Raw genomic sequence first — 13,976 nt, forward strand, 5'->3', positions numbered from 1 at the left:
AGTACCAAATACAAATCTATTCGCTTCACAATACGAAAAGTATCTTGTGCATTTCTAGGTATATTATATATAAAATATGGTAAATTCTGTTGTTTTAGAGGAAGTAAACGAAGAAACAGACGGACATAGCTTTATATATATAAAATCGTGTCATAGGTATAATACATTACACTACCAGATTATACTTACATATCTATGAATAGTACAAAACAATGTCGCTATGTCCATCTGTTTCTTCGTTTACATCCTCTAAAACAACAGAATTTAACAAAGGTTTCATTGTCATATTGATGTATTTTTACGGATGGTTTCTATATACAATACAATATAATTAAACTGTTATTAAGTGTATAAATTCAATGTTTTGTAATAAATTACACCCGTGTGAAACCGGAGTGTGTCGCTAGTATTCTATCCTTATTCAAAGATATGTAATCCATATCCAAAGTATCTAAGTGATGTTATATAATATAAAAAATCAATTAAAAAGCGTCCGACTCGTAACAACCAAACTCTCGTAACGTTAACACGATCAATTTCGCAGACTATGTGTGAAAAATAGACGCAGCCAACGGCCTGCACCGACGCCATGATATATAGCTACTAAATGCTTTGGCTGCAATTTCTTCAAGATGTATTGGAGAACGTGCGGTCTTATAACTGGTAATTTGCCAAAAGATTATACCTGCCTAACAATAAATTATAAGCATACCGGCAATTTGAAGAGAACAGAACCATTCGTTTTAAAAATCTTATTTCAATGCTGACGACGGCCGTGTTGATAAATTTTATGTATTAACTTTGTGTCATATCACCTAAAAAAAAAAAAAAAACAAAATTAGCAGAAAACGAAAAATCTGACTGCGACTCTTTGATTTTTTTTCTAATTCATGAATAACTGCTTGCTTCATATTTCGGATGGATATAGGGCACGTGGATTTATCGTATAAGAAACTACATCAAAAACCAAAATAAACACGTTTAGGACAAGCTAATTTTCCTACAACAGTTTAACATTCTAAACTCATAACACATTTTGATCACTAAACTAGCTGAAAAATTTTCATGTGTTACTTTTATAGGTATATTTTTCTTAAAGTGAACTCTAAACTTTGTGTAAATGCGAGAAGTTGTTTATGGGGCGGAAAGTGTCGGAGTAGCGGACGTGTGATACGATTTATCCAAAACTGCTCTGCTCCTGCGCTCACTTCGATTAGTGTGAAAGCCTCCTTGGAGCGAGCTAAGGCAAGACCGCACAGGGAGGGGAAGCTGCGCATTGGCTATTAGCGTGATTAGAGAAACAGCCTCCCTCCGCACCACCCGCAAATTCTTTAGCCTCTCATCTCATAATACTACATATTTCATTATTTATGTAAGTTCTGTTTTTACTCCAATCTACTCTGGAGATAACACGAACAATCTACGTAATTGTAAAGATCATTTGTATTTTTTGCTCATTTAACATGCAGTATTTATTTGCAGATGATGGCGTGTTCTTACCTCAGCGCGACGGGAATGAAACCTGAGCCTTCGAGCGCTGCTTGCTGGACGCCTCCGACGATGGCAGCCTGCTCATCTTCGGAGCTCGACGGGGCTTCGACGTCCCAGCATTACGTGCGATCTCAAATGGGTGCTCAGAGCCTTCATCCGCCGAGTACGCCTGGGTTGCAAGAACCAGCACTCGATTTAACAATCGCCACATCCCTCAAGCCTCAACTTCCGTCTCCAGCCAGTGACGCAGAGGCAGAGTGAAGTGTTGTGTCCTAGACTGTTGAAATAAGCCGTAGCAGAATTATTACTACTCATTCCCAATGTTAATCAGTGAGTAATAATTTTTCTGCAGTTATTGAACTGTTAAATTATATACTTTAGTACCTACTACATATTTAATTTCGGTTGTGAAAATGGCAATTTATGTAAAAACTTTACTCGCTACATGGAAATTTCCATTTAACTGGTACTTAAGGGTTGGTCTGTAAAATGTTGTTGCTGTAAAGAAAGTGATAATGAGATGTACGTGTGAGAAAGTGACAATGGCATATCTAAAGCAAAGGGGATTCCTTTTGGATCCAGAGCACGGAAATGTAATATAGGTTGCTAGAAAACTTTCATAAGATAATGTTTATTACTTTAAATAATTTATTTTATTAAAAAGATTCATCGAACAACATAATTGAATGTTACTCAAATATCAATAACTTATTGAAAATTTAAAATATACTAATAATAATAAAATTTGTAACATAAATTTAAAATTGTTGGCACTGTATGCATGTAGTGATGGATCCTCTTTAACACAAAACAGTCATGATTAATTTTTAAATTAAATATTACGAATATCTTCAGTAGAATTACTTTTTTTTCTTGAATGAGTGATAATGGGATGGTAACTCCGCTTGCGCTAACGGTATGGTGGAGCAGCAGTGAGAAATTATATGTAAAACCGAAAAGACAGGTCAGTTAGACTATCGTGATAAATAGGGGAGACCGGGGATGAGTTTTATAATAAGAAAAACAAAACGTTGATTATTTCTCACGTATAAGAAAAAAAAACTTCTTTATCGAGCAAAAACTTAAAACGAATTAACATAAGTTACATTAACTCAAAAATTAAAAAAAAAAATAATTAAAAATAAAATTAAAAGGTCCTACAAGGAAAAGAAGCAGTTCAATCACTATCGTCTGAATAGTCACTTGCGCAGTTCAAACAGTAGTGTGTAATATTTCCTTGAATACATTTGACATGTGACCAATTTTTACAAACAAAACACACTACCCTTTCTTCACTCGCTTTCTCGGTATCAAATGGGTCACAACATATCAGACGAAAATATTCCTCTTCTATGCTTTCTTCATCAGTTTCATGTAGTACCTTCTTCCTTACTGTTAACTTTCTTGTTTACTTAGTTGCTTCTCTTATCTTCTTGATATTTTGTTTATCTATATTTCCTGAACTTGATTTAATCTTCTTCTGTTCCATGTTAAAGTTTTTTTTCCAGCGTATCAATTAAGATAGCGAATTTGTGAGTTTTCCGTTGCGTTATCTCAGTTTTTCTGGCAGCTGCTTTCGGATAAGGCCAAATATTTGCATGCCAAAGGATATAAAAAATATTTTCAATATCCTTAGAATATCCAGTAATTGGATTAGTATCCTCTATAGGTCTGTCAGTAATAAAACAGTCCGTCAATAACAATAAATTATAAATTATATCAATTAGAAAGAAAAACCACGGGGTAGAGAATGATATTTCACAACCTGTCCCGAACAAATGTTACCTTTAGCCTCAACGCTAAAATTGATCTTTTGAAGTTAAGTATTAAAAACACAAATGAATACAACTTTACAAACGTAGTTTTATCGTAAAAAGTAACCATTAAAGCGCAATAATAATACCAGACTCTCTGATTATTTGGAAAACAGATTGTAGACAATTTTACTAAAAATAGAAATTTTTACCAACCTGCTGTTTTATTACCGATACATATGTACTCCATTCACGAAAACTCTGGCGCTGCTAGCTCTCGCGCCGTGTGAGCGGTGTAATGGTGGCGTTATTTATGTCTTTCTTACGTAACTGTATCTTTCCTTGTTTCGCCGCTGTTGCCACTGTAACTACGTACCCCTGGCACAACCAGCCCCAGTCTCCCCTACATCTAAAATTCAGCACGATGGTTTCCAAAGGAAACCACGAAGAAGTCGACCTGACATGGCATATTGCTAGCAATGGGACTGATAGTTCGCATTACTTAAAATCCCTTCCCCCACAGTAAATATACTGTGACAACCTACATACAAACATTGCCTGAATTTTAATTTTTGTAGAAATAATTGTGATGGAACAATGAACTTTCTTGTTGGTTGGAGCGAGCACTGAACACAAACATTTTTTATACATCGAAGATGATAATTAAGTTTACAGTCCGCCTGATGATAACCGATCAGTACAACTCAATGTAATATCAAAGAGATCATTCATACTTTGTCGACCCTTGTAGTATGAAATCTTATATCACCGTAAAGGAATACAGCATGCTAACAAACACCTTAGTGATAAAAATAAGTGAGAAGGAACTACACTTGCAGTCGACTCTATGGAAATATTTTATATTTGACATTAAGAATTTGCATTGATACATTTCGAAACTCGAGTGCAAGCCGATCTCAAGCGGACTGTGTGTTTCATTGTCAAATATATTTCGAACCCTCAGAGCAATAACTTTAAGCAAATCTATTTTAGTAATGATATAGATATTATTTTATGTTCATTTTTTTATAAAAAATAATTAATTATTTTTTAATTAACAATGATTGTGAGCTGTGCCCGCTTTTATTGTATCATTAAGAATTAATGAGAAAATAAATAATTTATTTGAAGAGCTGGAACTAATTAAATATCGCGTGAGTATTACCCACTCAATTTTTTATTGTTACTTGCCTTTGCACAGAAAAAGCCTTTGGATACTATTAATTATATCTCCAGACAAATACCATGTTATGTCTTTGTATCATTAGGTACTCATAAGTGCGGATATAAGTAAATAATGCTTCTTGCCAGTGAGTGTACCATTTGATAAATAATTACTTAATTAAAACTTTGTTCATAACATCAACTGTGTTTCTTGCGCACTCATCTCTGTGATTTGCAATCTTGCTATGTAAATATTTTTTCTCGAATAAATTTGTTATTTCGTGTATAAACAACGAGCTGTTATTAGTTTTAATAGCCCGTTATTATTATTCGTTTTAAATGTACATATTAGTGTAAACATTTAGATCTAAGTAGACACATCTTGTACCTAAAATTTGGACGCAAAACTTCGTAGCAATAATTTTGATGCCAACTTTCCATAAAAAAAAATAACTATTGGTCTCTGTACATAATTATCTATGTTTTACCATCAAATAAATTTGTTAAATTCAATTTAAAATATATACAGTCATACTATGTAAGTAATCTCAAACGCTAACATTCCTTATTGTATATAAAATCTACTTATACATTATATGAATCATTAAATATTCATACATGTATTCCGTTATCGTATCTACCTATTGAAATATAAACGATTTGTTTATTGAATGTCGATGTGTTACAATCATGCTCTCACTCAAAATATAAAGTTTATTTGTTTTAATCAATGTTATAGAACTATCGAACATCTAATTTCCATTTGGAGTTAGCCCGAGTATCTTAATGGCTATTGTATTACTTTTAAATAATTATTTTTACATTCACGACTGTAATATTAAAATGTAAGATAGAATATATATTTATTTTCCAACCCAACTTTCCATAAACACAACTAACAACTTACTCAAATTATTTATTTTATCATTTAAAAAACAAAGCATGTCAAGCTGTTGTTTATTATAAAACACGAATGCTTGAAGAACACATCGACATAAAAATAATGTTAGCGTTTAGTGAGTCTTGCCATCTAACTATATGTTTAATTTACGAAACTGCACGGACTTGCGGTCACAATCGGTTCGTAAGCCAAGATAATACAAGCAACAATTAATTAGGTGGAATTTGACGTTGCAACTAATTGTGTTAAATAAAACCTAAGTCCGTGCAGGTTGTTATGTGAAACGTCAGTTGCTGTGTTACCAGTACACAAAGAAAGAACATACTTAACTAGCGTAAGAAAGCCGGCGACAGGAGGAAAATAAAATTTTGTAAATTAATACATTGTTTTACTTGTTAATGTCCCTTGACAAGGTCTTCAGTAATCTCATACATGAGAGGTACAATAAGCATTACAGAGTAGTCTGTTACATCTATGGAAAAACATTTATTTTCTACCAACTTGAAAAAAAAGAGATTCACAATTTCAAATTCACAATTTTATGTTTGTTACCTCATAACTGTTGTAAAACCGATTTGAAATTTTTTTCAGTCCCATAAAAATTTTATCAAAATCAGTTCAATAGTTTTAAATCAAAATAATCGGTTTTGTCACAATTGAATTTTTTTTTATTATTTAATAGTGCATTCTTAGTTTAGAAGGTACTTTAGGCGATAGTTACAATTTTCCATTTGGTGGGCCGTCACCCCGTTATATATATATATATAACCTATATATATATAAACATATATATAGGTTATATATATATATATACGATTCTGCGTTGGATCTTTATTCTAAATACCCAATTGCAAACATTTATGCAGCGTAAACAAAATGTAAGAACGTAAGTATCGACTGATCAAAGAAAACTTAATAGCTATGATATTTGATTTTGATTTGCAAACATTATCGTAATTACACAATCCTTTTTCAACTTTCCCTTAATGTAATTAATAAAACCGATGGTAGGGGTTTTCTTGAATTTGGTGACTTGTGGGGGCAGATTTTAACATCTCATATATTTTTGCCATGAACTTAATGTTTGAAATTTGAACATAACTAGTTCATCTTTTAATATGCATAATATATTAGTTCTTAGAAGTAATAACGCATGTAGCGTAGGTGACGCAGTATGCCTAATGCCTATACATGATTCACATCTTACATATTACGTAATTTACAGATATTTTTAACTAATTTCGTATTAATATATAATGTGAAAACCCCCTGCCTAATAGTGGGACATTGCTATATGGTTAACTAAAAAAGAGGAGATGGGAGATAAGCGTGACAGATATATATGTATGTATGATAAAGCGATTTATTTCAAACAGTAGAAATACCATAAAATTCAACACTGAATTGGTATACAATTTATAAGGTAATTTAAACAATATATAATACTCGTATTAATATGTTCACCTTTTAAATATAATAAATATATGAAAATTTTTTTCTTGCAATACAAAAAAAATATAAATTAAATATGTATGTTTTTAGACCAATCATGTAAGTAACGGTTTTACCTACTCATTCTTAATTATTTATATAATTAAAAATACGAATCATTTCTTCGTATAAATTTCAGTTTCATAACAATGTCGTTTTACTTTTAATTCAAACAACATAATTTTAATATTGTTGAACAGAATGTTTTCTGTAAAACAGCAACACAATATTAATTTTATTTTAATTTATGGTCAACTGCGGACTCCGGACTTATTGTTTCCACAAAAAATACATACATTAATGAATATTTTGCTGGATTAAAAACCAAGAAGACATCTGGTCCAAGCTGTTTAACATTGCAAATTAAACGATTATATAAACAGCATTCTTGAATCCTTTTATGGTCAACATGATAAAATGGAGAATGAATTTTTCGTAGAAAAATAGGTGTGTAAGAATTAAAATATCTACGCAATATTGTTATAGTACTCATCTATGTGCTTACATTACTTATCCTCAATCTATGAAAAAGCGCATTCAAATAATTAATTTTATTTTAATTATCTTTTGTTTTTCTTTACATTGAAACATCTTTTCATTGAAATTCGGTACGAATTTAAATTGAAAAATTGAAAATACATAGATTTTTTTTTTAAATTGATAATATGATACGATAATAGCTAAAATAGCTATGGTTACATACACAGAACTATTACTAAAAAAATGTACATAGAAACTTGTCCAATTACTAGTTGCTAACACAGCGCCATAGACAAATATTATGTCTAGTAGTGCTACTACTAGATGTAGAATTTGTCTGTCATGCTTTAATAAAAATTGCGTTGTTTTAATAATAATAAACGTTAAAAATTAAGAACAAATGATAACTATCCCTAAGTCGTATGGTATTTTATCAGGCCATGTTAATAGTGTGTTTATTCAGTTGAACGGTTATTCCGTATTTATCATATGGCATTTCAGTTGAAAAATATTTTTTTCGTAATCAACCTTTTTTATTCCTTCTTCTTCTTAATCTTACTAAAGTAGAAAAAAGAAACTCTTAGTTACTTTCCTTAAGAATTATTTTCAACTCAATTTCAACTCTGCGTGGAATTAATACTCATCAACTGGAGGGAAAGGGATTGTTAGTAATGGAGACTGAGAATCCCATTGCTAGCAATGTACTCAACCAGGTCGACCTCCTCGCGGTTCTCCCTGGGAACTATCATGGTTAATTCCTGATGAATTCATCATGATGGGCTAACTGGCCTATTTTCATCCTCATCGAGCACCATTCACTGGTGCCCCACCAGCGTATCCCGTTAGCGCAGGCGGGGTTACCATACCATTTTCATCCATCAAAAAAAAAACTCATCAACTGAAATAATATAACCTATTCCTTATATTTATTTATGTAGTGGGATCTATGGGATTCTTCAAAAATGGTATATTAAGGTTTTTTCACGGTCGGAAACGCGCACGTAACACCCCTAGTGTTAGAGACATTTACCATCAAATAAACTGTATGCTTGTTCGTCACCTATGTATAAAAAAATTTAAGTATCTATTATAAGTATACTTAAGAGGCCCAGTGGCCCATGCCCACCCCAGAATTGTCTGGTGCCCACCCTAGAATGTGAGTATAATTTTTAATAATGCACAAGGACATATTTGAGAATACATAATTTGCCTTTTGAAATGACTAGAACCCTGGAAAATAATTTTAAATACGCCAATACTTTTTTTTTATACAACTTAGAATGGCAAACAAGCTGACGGCCCACCTGATGGAAAGTGGTAACCGTCGCCTATAGACGTAGCAGTACCATGGACATAACAGAGTATACTGTTTCGCCCATGATACCCCCCCCCACGCGTTGCCATTCCTGAGAACTCAGGTGTTATTCCTCTGTACCCAGTAAATTCACGCCATATCCCACCCTTCAAACCGAAACACAGTCATGCAAACACAACTGCTTCACGGTTGAAACACGAATGGGACAGAGGTACCCAAGCAATAGACTTTTGTACAAGGTCTCCCTCTGGTGATTATTACATGATTGTAGCTGAGTATCAAACTCAGAAAATTATTCTGTATTAGATATTAAATAAAAACAATTTTATAAATTGTAGGTATGTTCATCGTTCATAATGACGAATCTTATCAATATGTTTTAAATCTTTATATAAACACACAATTAAAAATATGAATGCGTCCCTCAAAATATTTGTATCACATTCAATGGCGCTCATTAAATCGCATAGGACGCCGAAAACGGAACGGGGTTTGTTAGAATTTATCCGGCGGCCGGACCAATTACGCGGCGTCCTTCCTTTTTGACAGACGCATCATCAAATATGTAGTACGAGCTGTAGCAAAAAATAGCGAAAAACTGCTAGATTTTTTTTTATGCAACGAAGTATGGTGTATATACTAACGGCTCACCTGATAATAAATGTCACGAGGGGGGAGGGGGGAAGGGATTGTTAGCAATGGGAGTTTGACAGCCCCATTGCTAGCGGTATGCCCTATTAGATCGACACCCGCCTGGATCCCCCTGGAAACCATCGTGAACAATTCTTGTTGAATCCGTTAAGATGGGCTAACTCACCTATCATCCTTCACTTAACAGTGACAGTTAACGGCTGATATGATAACGATGAACAAAAACAAAACCTGGAGTTTGAACAAAAACAGTATTAATTATTACTAGTTGTATAGGGTAGTGCTTTCTCATGTCAAGAATTTTTAGGATTTCTACTGGCATAACCCACTAATAGGAGGATACCTATGTTCAGCAGTGGACAAATATGGGCTGTTATGGTGATGATGATGATGAACAAAAACTAAAACCGAATTTTAAACAAATAGACTATTAATTAATTATTACTAATAATGTAGGATAGCGCTCTCTGATGTCAGAAATTTCTAGGCCGCCTTCATTTTACACGAAGGTCTCTGACATTACCGAACGACAACCTTACGTGCCCTTCAAAGCACGAAATTAGTGACAATCGTTTTAAAATGACACCTACATGAATTTGAAAAGTATAAGTCTAAGCTAACAGGCGCTAATTTACACTTTATACAAATCATCACCGTCATCATTATCTCAGCCGTTATCCAGCCACTGCTAAATATAAACCTCCCCCATTTATTTATATAAATCAGAGACTATTTATAAGTCTAAGATATAATTAAATTTATAATAACAAATTAAGAATTTCAGAATATATGATCAAATTATTTTCATCGTAATTAATATGCAATAATGGTAATGTAATTAGATAACAGTTATTTTAGAACTGGGACGGTTACCAATCAGTAATACAAAAGAAGCTATTTTATGTTAATAAGGTTTTTTAAGTAGGTTTTCGTTATTTAAATTTATTGCATACAAATGTCGTAATAGAAAAGTTCGTTTATTTTTGTCTGATCATATTTTTACCACACATTACACCTTAATCCTCAGGAATGGCAACAAACACATGAAGGGTACCATGAGCGATACAGTACACTCTGTAATGTCCAAGGTGCTGTTCATGTCTGTGGGCGACAAAGGAAATCAGAAATGGAAATTGGAAATATGTATATAATAGTCAAAGGAACTTAGAAGACTAGGGCCGTAAAGGAAAGCCAAAAGGAAACAATAGATATGCGTGTCAATTTCGAATTTGGTAAATAATAATATATAGCTATAAATAATATATGTGGCCTGTACTCCACAATGTCTATAGACGACAGTTACCACTTTCCATGAGGTAGGCTGTCAGCTTGTTTGTCATTCTATATTGCAGAAAAAAATCAAAGGAAAACTGCATAAGTCTGCTGGGTACCTTCATATTTTGCCACTAATCAAATATGCTTTGTTTTGAAGTGTTAGATATAGCAGTTAAATATAAGGTGAGGAGTTTTTGTTATACTATAATCCTCAAGAAAAGAATTCATCAAGAGCACCGTTGAGGTCATAGATTATCAGTGATGTTCATGATATTACCCAATTGGTCCGTCGGCTTTTTTGCCATTTCTAGTTATTAAAAAAAATATTTATATACCTATTATTATTAAATATTTTTATATTTTTATTATAAAATTACCCTTTAGCTACCATTAAAATTATTCAAATATCGTTATGTGATTGTCTAAGAAGCCGAAGTCGACCGGCGGGTTGTTAGGTAAATGTAACTCGCTAAGGGTCAGCCGGACCCGGTCATGTCTACTGTACAACCGGCATTGTAAGTTTAACAATGAACATTATGAAATTAAACTGTATATTTTTTAAATCTCTTCCCCAAAATCAACATATTACTAAGTTACTTGCATAATTAAGAATTTAAACTATGAATTGTAAAAAATATGGTTATATGTACTATTAAAAAGTAGTCAAAAACAGGTAATTGATTTCATTATTAACAAAATTGATTCAGAATCTACAGTAACTATTAAAAAATAACTTTTTCACATGACGAAATCTAAAACATAAATAAAGAACACAGAATAAAATAGAAAATATCTACGTAACCCTGTATAAATATGAAATAATGAAAATAATAATATAAACACGAATACGGTCTTTTATAATCAACTACATCAAGTTATATACATAATTTTAAATAATTCTTAACGCAATCTCACGCGTTTTGTTAAAAAAATTTTCAACGTGCCTTCATATTATATTATTTATAAAAAAAAAATTATATATATAAAAATATAGTCGACGTCAATAGATTTAGAAAAAAATAAACAATAACGTTACATAACAATTCTGAAAATTTTACAAAATTTCTATGACATAAAAACAATATTACGCTGCGATTTTGTTCGACAAAAAAAAATTATAGCGGTATAATAAAAATTCCGATTTAAAATAATTGGTATATTATATTTTTAAAAAACTTAAAGCATTAAATTTTTTTCAATTGAAAAATGAATATTTCTATCATTAATTTTCAACGTATGCATTCAGAGTCCAAACTTTTTTGTTTCTCTGTACATTGTTTTATTTCAGTTACTGCTTATTATGATGTATCTACACTTTAATAACGTTAGCATACATCATTATACGTGTTGTCCAGCGAGCCGTGGTTAACATGCCGCCTGCGGAACAGATATCATAAGAAAATTGTTAGCAACAACCTAACGACCTCCTATTTTGAAGAATACTAATGAATCCATATCTCTGTGCGACGACGGAATGTGTTTTCTTTATGTAGATCATGTATTAATTGACAAACATTCTAGAAAACATACGCAAACATATTCTATAAGACAGACTGGGAGATGTAGTTACGCAAATAAATTATATAAGGATATTTAAATCGTTAGAATGTCTAAGAACTAGAAACGGCAATCGAATTATACCATAAATTGCGGCAACCAGCAGCAACTGCATTTGTGATATTCAAATGCACTTCTGATATAATTTAGAAGTGCATTCATACAAGGACCGTTTTTTATTTCATCATACCTATTATTACATATACAAGTTAATAGAAATAAAGAGTAATGCCCTTGTTGTAACGGAAAATTATTGATCGACCAACATACGAAATCTATTAATTATTTTAACTTTAAATTTTCCACAAAGATCTCACAATCATATACCAATTAGCTGTATAATTAAATATAGTGGTATTTATTGTACATACGTTTTAGAAATAACAATTAAAGAGCTTCTTGTTAGAATCTCAAAAATGACAAGAAAATATTACGCAGTACAAACAGTGAATAAAATTAAACAAAAAATATTTTAAAAACTTTTTGCATGCCGTGGCAATTTCAGAATTCAATATCATATTTATCAATTGACCATACATATAGTACCTCCTGCCTGAAATATTTCAGGAAGTATAACAAATACACCTGCATTCGTTGCGTTAACCACCTGGCTAGACCTGTAATTACTGAAAATATAGTGGACTGAAATTGATTTAATTACTCTACTTAAGAAACTGTAAAGATGATTAACTTGATTCTTCATTGAACATGGGAATTTTAGTTAATTGATTTATTTGCAAACATTGTTGCAAATAATGTCGGCTTATGGAGTGTTTAATTGCCAATTACATGGTAATTAATTCAATACAATCTATTTACATTTTCCCCCTGCAGCGTTGTAACATAAATTGTGTGGGGGGAAGGGATTGCTAGCAAAGGAGTTTGATAGCCCCATTGCTAGCAATATGCCCTATTAGGTCTACCTCCACGTGGTTACCTCTGGAAACTATCATAAACAATTTTTATTGAATTCTTCACGATGGGCCAACTGACCTGCTTCATCCTCACCTATCATCCTTCATTGGTGCCCCGCCGGTGTATACCGATGGCACGGGTAGGGTTACCATTCCATTATCACCCATTAAAAAAAAATTGTGTATGTTTTTAATTAATATAACTTAAAATTGATCAGCTTACACTGTCTTCGAACCATCTGGATGTAATGATGTCCTCTGTGGATGATAACATAGAGAGATTCAACCTGTTATAAAATTAATGGTAACAATAACATTGCTCCGCGTATCTACAAAATTCCTGATTCGATTCTTGTATAAATCGAATAAAAAAAAAACTTGTTAAAATATTCACTATTGCGATAATAAAATGGTGATATGCCGCCAATCTTATTAATTCTCAGGGTATTGTAAGAGATCTATTATATAAGATAAAAGAAGGCTGTTATAAGCATAGACATTGTAGCTTTTATTTTTTGATGGGTCAAAATGCTATGGTAACCCCGATTACGCTAACGGGGTACGCTGGCGGAGCACCAGTGAAGGGTGATAGATGTGAATGAAAACAGGCCAGTTAGCCCATCATGAATTCATCAGGAATTAACTATGATAGTTTCCAGGGAGAACCGCGAGGAAGTCGACCTGGTTAGATATATTGCTAGCAATGTGATTCTCAGTCTCCATTACTAACAATCCCTTTCCCCCCTAGATATTGTATCAGAAGAAAAGAAAAAAAAATGCTCTAAAGTAAACCCTGTACCAAGCTACTTGAATCGTACAGTGACAGGATGGGTAAATAGTAGGTTAATATCCTTTACAGCAATAGGAAGTTAATGAGTCGATAAAATAAGAAAATCCTGTTCCCCTGCTTGTATTGAATCACGATATATAATCCTACGTAATGATGGTGTAACAAGGGAATAAATATGATATTCAAATATCAA

At 32.4% G+C, this 13,976-nt stretch overlaps 1 protein-coding gene across 2 annotated transcripts in view; it reads left to right on the plus strand.

Annotated features, from left to right (window-relative positions):
• The window catches only part of LOC113516658 (LIM domain transcription factor LMO4), a 221,564-nt gene extending 215,875 nt beyond the window's left edge, over positions 1–5,689 (plus strand). For both annotated transcript variants that reach the window (XM_052901988.1, XM_026901114.3), the window contains exon 5: positions 1,483–5,689. The gene's annotated coding sequence lies outside the window, so the exon portion shown is untranslated. The remainder of the gene's footprint in view (positions 1–1,482) is intronic.
• The last annotated feature ends 8,287 nt before the right edge of the window (positions 5,690–13,976 follow it).

This window comes from Galleria mellonella, unplaced genomic scaffold, assembly GCF_026898425.1.
Source record: "Galleria mellonella isolate WM207_F2 unplaced genomic scaffold, CSIRO_AGI_GalMel_v1 utg83, whole genome shotgun sequence".
Lineage (NCBI taxonomy): Eukaryota > Metazoa > Arthropoda > Insecta > Lepidoptera > Pyralidae > Galleria > Galleria mellonella.